Below are 12,386 nucleotides of genomic sequence, written 5' to 3' on the forward strand. Positions count from 1 at the left end.
GACTGAGTGAAATTGGACGCCGTGACTGAGTGTAATGGGATGTAGTGACTGAGTGAAATGGGATGCAGTGACTGAGTGAAATGGGATGCGGTGACTGCGTGAAGTGGGACGCCGTGACTGCGTGAAGTGGGACGCCGTGACTGAGTGAAATGGGACGCCGTGACTGAGTGAAATGGGACGCCGTGACTGAGTGTAATGGGATGTAGTGACTGAGTGAAATGGGATGCAGTGACTGAGTGAAATGGGATGCGGTGACTGAGTGAAGTGGGGTGCAGTGGCTGCGTGAAATGGGATGCAGTGACTGAGTGAATTGGGATGCAGTGACTGAGGGAAATAGGATGCAGTGACTGCGTGAAATGAGCTGCAATGACTGTGTGAAGTGGGATGCAGTGACTGATGGAGATTAAATGCAGTGTCTGATGCAAATGGGATGCACGGACTGAGTGAAATGGGATGCACTGACTGAGTGAAATGGGATGCACTGACTGAGTGAAATGGGATGCACTGACTGAGGGAAATGGGATGCACTGACTGATGGAAATGGGATGCAGTGACTGAGGGAAATGGGATGCAGTTACTGAGGGAAATAGGATGCAGTGACTTTTGGAAATGGGATGCAGTGAGTGATGGAAATGGGAGTCAGTGATTGAATGAAATGGGTGCAAGTGACCGTGGAGATGGGATGCAGTGACTTGGGGAAAGGAGACAGTGACTGTGGAAACGGGAAGCTGTGACTGAGGGTAACGGGTTGCAGTGGCGAAGTGAAATGGGACGCCGTGTCTCTGTGAAATGTGATGCGGAGACTGTGGGGAAATGGATGCAGTGACTGAATGAAATGGGATGCAGTGACTGAGTGAAATGTGATGCGTTGACTGATGGAAAGGAGATGCCGTCCCTGTGGGAAATGGCATGCAGTGACTGAGTGAAATGGGAAGCTGTGAATGAGTGAAATGGGATGCCGTGACTGAGGGTAATTGGATGCCGTGACTGAGGGTAATGTGATGCAGTGACTGAGGGTAATGGGGTGCAGTGACTGAGTGAAATGGGATGCGTGACTGAGTGAAATGGGATGCGGTGACTGAGGGAAATGGGATGCGGTGACTGAGGGAAATGGAATGCGGTGACTGTCGGGAATCGGGTGCGGTGACTGATGGAAATGGATGCACTGTCTCAGTTGAATAGGATTCAACGTCTCCGTTAAATAGGATGCAGTGACTGAGTCAAATGGGATGCAGTGACTGAGTGAAAAAGGATGCAATGACTGAGTGAAAAAGGATGCAATGACTGAGTGAAATGGGATGCAGTGGCTGAGTGAAATGGGATGCAGTGACTGAGGGAAATGAGATGCAGTGACTGAGGGAAAGGAGATGCAATGACTCTGGGAAATGGAATGCTGTGCCTGAGGGTAAGGGGATGCAGTGACTGAGGGGAAGGAGATGCAGTGACTGAGGGGAAGGAGATGCAGTGACTGTGTGAAATGGGTTGCAGTGACTGTCAGAAATGGTTTGCAGTGACTGAGGGAAATGGGACGCAGTGACTGAGTGTAATGGGAAACACTGACTGAGTGAACTGGGACGCAGTGACTGAGGGAAATTGGAAGCAGAGACTGAGTGAAATGTGATGCAGTGACTGAGGGAAATAGGATGCAGTGACTGAGTGTAATGGGACGCAGTGACTGAGTGTAATGGGAAACACTGACTGACTGAACTGGGACGCAGTGACTGAGGGAAATTGGAAGCAGAGACTGAGTGAAATGTGATGCAGTGACTGAGGGAAATAGGATGCAGTGACTGAGTGTAATGGGACGCAGTGACTCTGGGGACATGGGATGCAGTGACTGTCTGAAATGGGAGGGTGTGACTCACTGAAATGGGAGGGTGTGACTCACTGAAATGGGAGGGTGTGACTCACTGAAATGGGAGGCAGTGACTGAGTGAAATGGGATGCAGTCACTGAGTGAAATGGGATGATGTGACCGTGGGAAATGGGATGCAGTGACTGAGGGTAATGGGAGGCAGTGACTGCGTGAAGTGGGATGTAGTGACTGAGTGAAATGGGATGCAGTGACTGACGTAATGGGAAGGAGTGAATGAGGTAATAGGGATGCAGTGCCTGACGGGCCTTGGGGTGCAGTGACTGAGGGAAGTGGGATGTAGTGACTAATGGAATTGGAGTGCAGTGACCGCATCAGATTTGGAACTGGGTCATGAGCCTGGCCAGGTGTTAGATTTGGAAGTAGGTGATCACCTTGGTGATAGCGATCACAATTCTAAGATAATAAACTGCCAACCTCAGCGATCACAATTCTGTTATGTTTACTTTAGTGATGGAAAGGTAGAGGTGTACACCACTGGGCAAGAGTTATCTGGGGGAAAGGCAATTCCGATGAGATTTGGCAAGATTTTGGGAGCATAGGATGGGGAAGGAAACTGCAAGGGATGGGCACAATAGAAATGTAGAGCTTATTCAAGGAAAAGTTCCTGTGTATCCTAGATAAGTATGTACCTGTCAGGCCGGGAGGAAGCTGTAGAGCGCGGGAGCCGTGGTTTACGAAGGAAGCGGAATCTCTGGTCAAGAGGAAGCAGAAGGCTTCTGTTACTCTCAGATGTGAATGCTCAGTCAGGGTGCTTGAGGGTTACAAGGTAGCCAGGAAAGACCGAAAGAGAGAGCTCAGAAGAGCCAGGAGGAGATTTGAGAAGTTGTTGGCGGATAGGATCAGGGTAAACCGTAAGGTTTTCTATCGGTATTTAAGAAATAAAAGAATGAGAAAAGTAAGATTAGGCCCAATCAAGGATAGTAGTGGGAAGTTGTGTGTGGAGTCAGATGAGATAGGGGAAGCGTGAAATGAATATTTTTCAACAGTATTCACTCTAGAAAACGACAATGTTGTCGAGGAGAATACAGAGATACAGGCTACTGGACTAGGTGGGATTGAGGTTCACAAGGAAGAGGTATTTGAAATCCTACAGAGGGTGAAGACAGCTATGACCCCTGGGCCGGATGGGATTTATCCTCGGATCCTCGGGGAATCCAGGGAGGAGATTGCCGAGCCTTTGGCATTGATCTTTAACTCATCATTGTCTACAGGAATAGTGCCAGATGACTGGAGGATAGCAATTGTGGTTCTCCTGTTCAAGAAGGGGAGTAGAGACAACCATGGTAATTATCGGCCAGTGAGCCTTACCTCAGTTGTTGGTAAAGTGTTGGAAAAGGTTCTAAGGGACAGGATTTATAATCATCTAGAAAAGAATAAATTGATTAGGGATAGTCAGCACAGTTTTGTGAAGGGTAGGTCGTGCCTCACAAACCTTATTGAGTTCTTTGAGAAGGTGACCAAACAGATAGATGAGAGTAAACCGGTTGATGTGGTGTATATGGATTTCAGCAAGGCGTTCGATAAGGTTCCCCATAACAGACTATTGTACAAAATGCAGAGGAATGGAATTGTGGGAGATATAGCAGTTTGGATCGGAATTTGGCCTGCTGAAAGAAGACAGAGGGTGGTAGTTGATGGGAAACGTTCATCCTGGAGACCAGTTTCTGGTGGTACCGCAAGGGTCGGTGTTGGGTCCACTGCTGTTTGTCATTTTTATAAATGACCTGGATGAGGGCAGTGAAGGATGAGTTAGTAAATTTGCAGACAACACTAAGATAGGTGGAGTTGTGGATTGTGACAAAGGATTGGTTGCAGAGAGACACAGATAAGCTGCAGAGCTGGGCTGAGAGGTGGCAAATGGAGTTTAATGCAGACAAGCGTGAGGTGATGCACTTCGGCAGGAGTAACCAGAAGGCAAAGTACAGGGCCAATGGTAAGATTCTTAGTAGTATAGATGAGCGGAGAGATCTCGGTGTCCATGAACACAGATCCTTGAAAGTTGCCACCCAGGTTGACAGGGCTGTTAAGAAGGCATACAGTGTTTTAGCTTTGATTAATAGAGGGATCGAGTTCCGGAACCAAGAGGTTATGGTGAAGCTGTACAAAACTCTGAAGCGGCCACATTGGAGTATTGTATACAGTTCTGGTCACCGCATTATAAGAAGGATGTGGAAGCTTTGGAAAGGGTGCAGAGGAGATTTACTAGGATGTTGCCTGGTATGGAGGGAAGGTCTTACGAGGAAAGGCTGAGGGACTTGAGGCTGTCGTCATTAGAGAGAAGAAGGTTGAGGGGTGACTTAATTGAAACATATAAAATAATCAGAGGGTGAGATAGGGTGGATAGGGAGAGCCTTTTTCCTAGGATGGTGATGGCGAGCACGTGGGGGCAGAGCTTTAAATTGAGGGGTGAAAGATACAGGACAGATGTCAGAGGTAGTTTCTTTACTCAGACAGTAGTAAGGGAATGGAACGCTTTGCCTGCAACGGTAGTAGATTCGCCAACTTCAGGTACATTTAAGTGGTCATTGGACAAGCATATGGACGTACATGGAATAGTGCAGGTTAGATGGGCTTGAGATCGGCATGACAGGTCAGCACAAGATCAAGGGCCGAAGGGCCTGTACTGTGCTGTAATGTTCTATGTTCTATCTTCTATGGCTAGCTCTCCCTGTGCTCCGTGTGATTTAACTTCCCTACTGGACTACTGTGAGGAACCTTCTTGAACGCCTTACTGAAACCCATATACGTCCATGTTTCTGCCTCAATCAATGCTCTTCATTCCTACTTTAAAAAACTCATTCAAATTACATGAGTTATGATTTCCTGTGCACATGTGTCCTCGGATCCCATGGACTGTTTCCTGTTCTAACAGTCTTCAAATGGGGAATCTTGTCAAAAGCTCTGCTGAAGCCCAAGTAGACTGTGTCAAATGCATTGCCCTCATCCACACACCTAGTTAGCTCTTCAGTCATAGATTCATAGAGTCATACAGCACAGAATCAGGACCCTCACTCCTAATCATCTGTACTGATCAGGTGTCCCAAACTTAACCGGTCCCATTTGCCTGCGTTTGGTATCCGTCTAAACCTTTCCTCATTGTGTACCTGTCCAAATGTCTTTTAAATACAGAAATTTTATCTGCCTCTACCACGTCTGTCGGCAGCTCATTGCATTCACGCACCACCCTCTGTGTGGGAAAAGTTGCCGGTCGGGTCACTTTTAAATCTTTCCCTTTCACATTTGAACCTACTCCCTTCTAGCTTTGGACTCCCCTACCTTGGTTATTCCCCTTATCAATGCCCATCATGATTTTTTACACCTCTGGAAGTCACCCCTTCATCTCCGATCCTCCAGGGAAAAAGTCCGAGTCTATCCACCACTCCTCGTAAACCCTCCAGTCCCGGCAATGACCTTTTGTAATTATTTTTGCACTCTGTATAGTTTAACAGCATTCTTCCTACGGCAGGGTAACCAGAATTCACTGAAGTATTATGACATAGAACATAGAACATTACAGCGCAGTACAGGCCCTTCAGCCCTCGATGTTGCACCAACCTGTGAATCCAACCTGAAGCCCATCTAACCGACACTATTCCATTACCATCCATATATTTAGCAATGTTCATTTAAATGCCCTTAAACTTGGCAATCTACTCCTGTTGCAGGCAGGGCATTCCGTACCCATACTACTCTCTGAATAAAGAACCTCCCTCTGACATGTGTCCCATATCTATCTCCCCTCAATTTAAACCTATCTCCACTCGTGCTCACCATCACCATCGAGGAAAAAGACTATCGCTGTCCACCTATCTAATCCTCTGATTATCTTGTATGTCTCTATTAAGTTGCCTCTTCACCTTCTTCTGACAAAAACAGCCTCAAGTCCCGAAGCTTTTCCTCATAAGACCTTCCTTCCACACCAGACAAGATCCTAATAAACCCCCTCCAAATCCTTCCAATAATGTGGCGATCAGAACTGTACGCAATAGTCCAAGCGCGGCCGCACCAGTGTTTTGTACAGCTGCAACATGACCTCATGGCTCCGAAACTCAATCTCTGTACCAATAAAACCTAACACGCCGTACGCCTTCTGAACAAGCCTATCAATCTGCGTGGCAACTTTCAGGGATCTACGCACATGGACACCGAGATCTCTCTGCTCATCCACACCACCAAGATTCTGGGCAGCACGGTGGCTCAGTGGTTCGCACTGCAGCCTCGGGCAACTGTCTGTGCGAAGTTTGCACGTTCTCCCCGTGTCTGCTTGCATTTCCTCCTGGTGATCCAGTTAAGGCGGATAAGGGAGGGAAGGGGAATATGTGTCTGGTGGCGGCATCCTGCTGGTGGTGGTGGAAATGGTGCCTGAGGTTGGTATGGATGTGGGTATGTGGGTTGATAGGTAAGGTCAAGTGGAACCTTATTGCTATCTTGGGAGGGAAGAGAAAAGGTGAGGGCAAAAGTGCTGGGTTGGACACAGTTGAGGGCCCTGTCGACCACGGAGCCGGAGAATCCTCAGTTGAGGAAGAAGATGGACATTTTGGAGGCTCCCTTGTTGATGTTGGCCTCATGAGAACATGTTCGATGGAGATGGAGGAAGTGAGAGAAGAGGTTGGAGTCTTTACAGAAAGTGGGGTGTGAGGATATATCGACCAGGTAGCTGTGAGAGTCAGAGAGTTTGTAATGGATATTAGTGCGAAGCCTACCCCCAGGAATGGAAGCAGAAATGTTGAGGAAGGGAAGGGTGGAGTCAGAGGTAGAGCAGGTGAAAGTGAGGGCAGGATGGAAATTGGAGGCGGAGTTGATGAAGTTTTCCAATTTCAGACAAGAGAGAGAAGCAGCTGGATGATATCATTGATGTATCGGAGAAAGTGTTGTGGGTGGGAATGTTCCACGTACCCCGTGAAGAGACAGGTTTAACTCGGGCCCACGCAGGTGCCCGGAGCTGCTCCTCTTACCCGAAGAAAATGAGAGGAGTTAAACAACAAGTTGTTGAGGGTGAGGATGAGGTCGACCAAGTGGAGGAGGGTGGTGGTGGGAGGGGCATGTACAGGTCTTTGCTCCAAGAAGAAGGGGACAGCCCTAAGAACCTCCTGGTGGGGAATGGATGTGTAAAGGAATTACACGTTCATGGTAAAGAGGACGCAGCTGGAACCGGCAAACTGATGTTTTTAAAACTGCGTAAAATGTCAGAGTATTTCTGGATGTATGTGGGCAGTGCTTGGACCAGGGGACAGAAGATTGAGTCAAGGTCGGAAGAGATGAGTTCTGTGGGGCAGGAACAGGCTGAAACAATGGGTCTGCCAGGACAGTCTCATTTGTGGATTTTTAGGGGGACATAGGAGCAACCTGTGGGGAGCTGTGGCCTTTCAGCTTGGAAACAGAGGGGGAAGATCACCAGATAGACCAAGATCAGTTACTGTAGTAGATACAATGGCCCGGTGCGGTCATGGTCCAGGAGAAGTCGGAGGAGGTATCTGAGAGCTGGCGCTCAGCCTCTGCAAGGTAGACTTCAGCTCACCAGACCACAACAGCACCACCTTATCGGCAGGCTTAATAACAAAGTCAGGGTGAGATATGAGTGCGTGGAGGGCAGTCAGTTGGGCAGGACGTAGGTTGGGTTTGGTGCAGGGAACAGAGAAATTGAGGTGATAGCACGTCGACAGTTCTCAATGAACAGATTGAGTGCACCTGCATCCCCACCTTAACAATTCTGCACTGAGGGTGTCTGCACTGAGGGGTGCCATTAACTGTATATTTTTCTGTAATAGTTGATTTCCCAAAGTGGAGCATCTCACATTTAATGGATTAAAATCCACTTGCCGTTTCTGCAACTGATCTGTATCCTTTTATGACGTCTACACTCATCCTGATTCTCCCAATCATTCTATTGTCTGCAAACTTGCTAACCCATCCATCTATATTTTCACCTCAGTCATTTTGTATCGACCACAAACAGCAGAGGTCCCAGCACAGATCCCTGCGGAACACCAATCGTCCTGGATCTACAGCCTGAAAAGCACCATTCCACCTCTTGCCTCTGTCTTCTCTGGGCAAGCCAGTTGTGAATCCAAGCATCCAAGCCACCATTGACTCGGTGCATCTTAATTTTCTGGATGATCCTATCATGAGGCACCTTGTTGAAAGTATTGCTAAAATCCATGTCAACAATATCCACTGCTCTACCTTCATTGATCACATTCGTCACCTCCTCAAAAAATTCAGTCAAGTTAGGAAGACATGACCTGCCCTGCACAAAGCCATGCTGACTGTCCCGAATGAGGCCATGCTGTTCCAAATACAGATAAATACAATCCCTAAGAATTCTCTCCAATAGCTTCCAATGAACGATGAGAAACTCGCTAGTCGAGAGTTTCCTGGATTGACCCTATTTCCCTTCTTGAACAGAAGAAGAACATTTAGCAACTTGCTAATCCTCCAGTACCCCTCCAGTGGCTACCAAGGATACAAAGATATTGCTGAATGCCCCGACAATCTCTTCTCTCACCTCGCTCAAAAACCTTGAGGAGATACCATTGGGTCCTGAGGACTTATCCACCTTAATGCTCTTTCTTGATTTCAAAATGCTGTTATCATATGAGCATGCTCCACACAAATCCCACTATCCTCCACACCCTTCGCCTGAGTGAATAGTGATGCACGGACTTAATTTAGGATCTTGCCCACATCCTCTGCTTCCAAACACAAGTTCCCTCCTTTATCCTGAATGGTCGTACCTTCTTGCTATTTATCCCCTTGTTTTAGATGTATGCACAGAATGCCTTGGGATTTCCTTCAACCCTCCTTGCCAAGGTCATTTGATCGCCTTTCTTTTTCTGCTTTCTTTATGTCAGCCCTGTTCGATTTTAGCTTCCTAAACCTGACATATTTTTGTTTTTCCCTTTTGACTAACTTCACAACCTCCCCAATTATCCAAGGGTCTTTTACCTTGCCATCGTTGTCCTTCCTCCTTCCTGATCCTAAACTCATAAGCAGGCCTTTAAACAATTCCCATATGGCAAATGTGACAGCTCCTCCCAATTAACACTCCCCAGCTCCTACCTAAAATTGATATAATTTACTCTCCCCCAAGGTCCTGACTTATACTTCTTCATAGCAATCTTAAAATTTAAGGAGTTGTGATCACTATTTCCAAAATGCTTTCCCACCCTTCTCACCAGTTACCTGACCAGGACAAAGTCCAGTATGGCCCATCTTCTATCCACGTACTGTGTCAAGAAACTCTCTTGGATAGACTTAACAAATTCAGCCTCATGTAAACTCTTGTTGTAAGGGAGTCCCAGTCAATACCGGGGAGGTTAAATTCACTGACTGTGACAACTCTGACTTATCGCATTGTTTCAAAAGCTGCCTACATATTTGTTCCTCAGTGTGTCAGTGGCAAAAGGGGAGCAGGCTATTAGTTTAATCTGATCAGAGTGATTGTGTCTATCTTATTTTTGAACGCTACCTCTGTTGCCTCAGTGGGCAAGCCTTCCAGAATGTCCTTTCTAGGTACAGATGCAACATTTCCCACAGGTTAGGAGAGCACCACCTTCTTTTATCTTCCCCTCTATCTTGTCTAAAGCAATGAAACCCTGGAACATTGAGCACCCAGTCCGGTCTCTGTCTCAACCAAGCCTCTGTAATGGCCTCAACATCAGAGTCCCATGTACTGATCCAGGCTCTAAGCTCATCTGCCTTACCTGTAATACTCCTGGCAGTGAAATAAACATATTTCAGCTTGTTCGTGCCATCATGTTCATGTACCTGTCTCTGACTGCCATTCTTTTCTGATTTATTGGTCCTAGCATGTACCTGCCATCAATTCATCTGCTTGCTGACCTGCTGCTCTGGTTCCCAGCTGCCTGCCAGTCTTTAAATCCTCCCAAGTAGCACTAGCAAACCTCCCTGTGAGGGTATTTGTTCCCGTTCAGTTTAGGTGCAACCCATCCCTCTTACACAGGTCACCCCTTGCCAAAGAAGCGGTCGCAATTATCCATGAACCTGAAAGCCTGCCCCCAGTACCAGCTCCTTCACCAATGCATTCTTCTCACCTATCTTTCTCTGACTTAACTCACTAACATGTGGCACTCGTGGCAACCCATAAATTATTACCCTCTAGGTCCTGCCTTTCAGCCTCTTTGCTAACTCCTTGTACACAGTCCACAGGATCTCATCCCTCTTTCTACCTACGTCATTGGTACCAATGCGCACAATGGCCTCTGGCTGCTCACCCTCCCCCTTAAGAATTTCTTGCAACCACTCAGAGATGTCCTTGACCTTGGTACCAGGGAAGCAACACACAGCCCTGGTATCTCAAATGTGGCTACAGAAACTATGCCCCCAACGAATGAGTCTCCAACCACGATCACTCACTTGGATTTGCCTGACCCTGTCCCACAGCAGGGCGGTTTGTACCACGGACCTGGCAGCTGCTGATTATATAACCGTTCCAGTTTAGTTTTAGATCAGTGTTAACCTTGATTAATTGGATAGCCAAGCACCTCAGTGGGCGACAGTACAGGAGAATTAAATTCTTAGGCTCACGGATTCTGTGAGAGTCAAAGACAAGCACTGAATTGTTCGAACCTCATTTCCAACACTTGGCCCATTACCCTGCATGGCTTGGATAACACTTGCACATTTAAAAAAATGTAAGGATGATGTGAGGGTAAGGACATGGAATTTTGTGATATGGTCATATTCGCTCTTGTTGGAGCTGATTGCTGCTTCGCACTTGTATGGTGCAAATGTTACTTATCGTTTATCAGGCCAAGCCTGATCGTTGTCCAAGTCTCGCTGTATTTTCTCATCGTTGACTTCACTGTTGGAAAAGTCATGAATTCTGCTGGACACCTGGACAATATTCAATGAACGTTCATGTCTCCACTTTGGTTCAAGTGAAGACATGACTTCAGCCAGTGCAGGTATCCAGTGAATGCCACTGACTCAATTTTCTATTCCTCTGCTTCACACCACATTCAATCAGAAGTTGCCTTGGTGGAAATGACAGATTGCAGTTTCCTTCCTTTTCAAGCTCAGGATCTCTGATCATATTTGTGGGAAATCCTGAATGAGGTTATGAGAAGTGTGAGCCTGACGAAAAGTAAACTGGACCTTAGTGTGCAGCTGTTTGACAGCACTGTCATCCAGATGTTGCGTTCCTTTGCTGATGATTGAGAATACATTGAGGTCATAATTGGTCAGGACAATTTGTCTGCCGATTGCGTGATAGGTCATCTTTCGATGAAATGTGAGTGTTGCAAGTGTTTAAAAATGTACTGGAAAACATTTACTGTTGGTGTGGCGACCTTGGGGCACATTGTTCCAGTACAGTTTGTGGGATGCTGCCAGGTGCCATGGCATTTGCAGTATCCGGAACATTCAGTCTTGTCATTGCATGAAATAATTTGAATTGCGTGTAAGTTAAGATCTGTGATGCCTCCTCAGGATGAGGGCAAGAAGATCATCCAGACTGGTGAATGGTTTCATCTGCTCCTTCACCTTTTGTTCGTAACATCTTGTAATAACTGCCATGTAGCCTGATGAGAAACTAAAGCTCATCTTGATTCATTTGCATTCGAAGGTGCCTATTTTTCCCAAACAAAAGGACCCATCACTGAGCGGAAAGTATGGAGAATGTTATAGACATCAGTGGTGAGATAATGCTGGATCTTGACCAGCAAAACCATTGTTGTGTTGGTGAAATGCAAACAAAAATCTATATGATGTAAACTTTATTCTCAGCTAATCCCTTTAACAAATGACAGATTCTGATGTTGGTAACTGGAAAGCCTCCATTGTTGGAGGACGAGAAGCCGTATCCAATTGAAGCAGCACAGGCTTCTGCGATGACTGTGGAAACCACTGCTTATGCCTTGCTTCAAGCGTTGTCAAGGAATGATATCGACGATGCAACACCGATTGCGAGGTGGCCAACGATGCAACAGAACTATGGTGGTGGATTTCACTCGACGCAGGTAAATGCTTGAGATCACAACAGCAGGCATTCAGATATTTCCATTGATCATGTTACTAACTGGTGGTTGTTGCAGTTTGCAATCAAACTGGACACTGCATTTTCATCTGCAGGTTTGGTGCATTGGCACAAATTCCAGTTCTTCAATGGTGTTAATCCTTGGTTAAATTCTTACATGCACTTTGCCTGTGCATCACTTTTCCTTTTGGCATTGTCCTTGAAAAGTACCTGTTTCTGTAAACCTTCACTTGCTTGTCACAGGATCATTGAGGGACAGCATAATAGAGTGCTATGGCAATGGAACAGACCCTTCAGCAAATTGTATGTGCCCTCACAAGATGCAAGTCCCGAACTATTCTCATCACATTTCCCAGCACTCGACCCAGAGCCTTGTATGCCTTGGCATCACAAATGCCCAATCAAAGACTTGTTAAATGTTATCATTTCTGCCTCTACCACCCACACAGTCGGTGCGTTCCACATTCTCACCACAGGTTGGGTGCAAAAACAAGTAAGCTTCCTCAAGAGATG

At 46.6% G+C, this 12,386-nt stretch overlaps 1 long non-coding RNA gene across 2 annotated transcripts in view; it reads left to right on the top strand.

The window, feature by feature from the left end:
• Positions 1 to 11,808, top strand: part of LOC132208246 (uncharacterized) — a 96,568-nt gene extending 84,760 nt beyond the window's left edge. For both annotated transcript variants that reach the window (XR_009444333.1, XR_009444334.1), the window contains one exon: positions 11,647 to 11,808. This is a non-coding gene — a long non-coding RNA (uncharacterized LOC132208246). The remainder of the gene's footprint in view (positions 1 to 11,646) is intronic.
• The last annotated feature ends 578 nt before the right edge of the window (positions 11,809 to 12,386 follow it).

This window comes from Stegostoma tigrinum, unplaced genomic scaffold (assembly GCF_030684315.1).
Source record: "Stegostoma tigrinum isolate sSteTig4 unplaced genomic scaffold, sSteTig4.hap1 scaffold_330, whole genome shotgun sequence".
Lineage (NCBI taxonomy): Eukaryota > Metazoa > Chordata > Chondrichthyes > Orectolobiformes > Stegostomatidae > Stegostoma > Stegostoma tigrinum.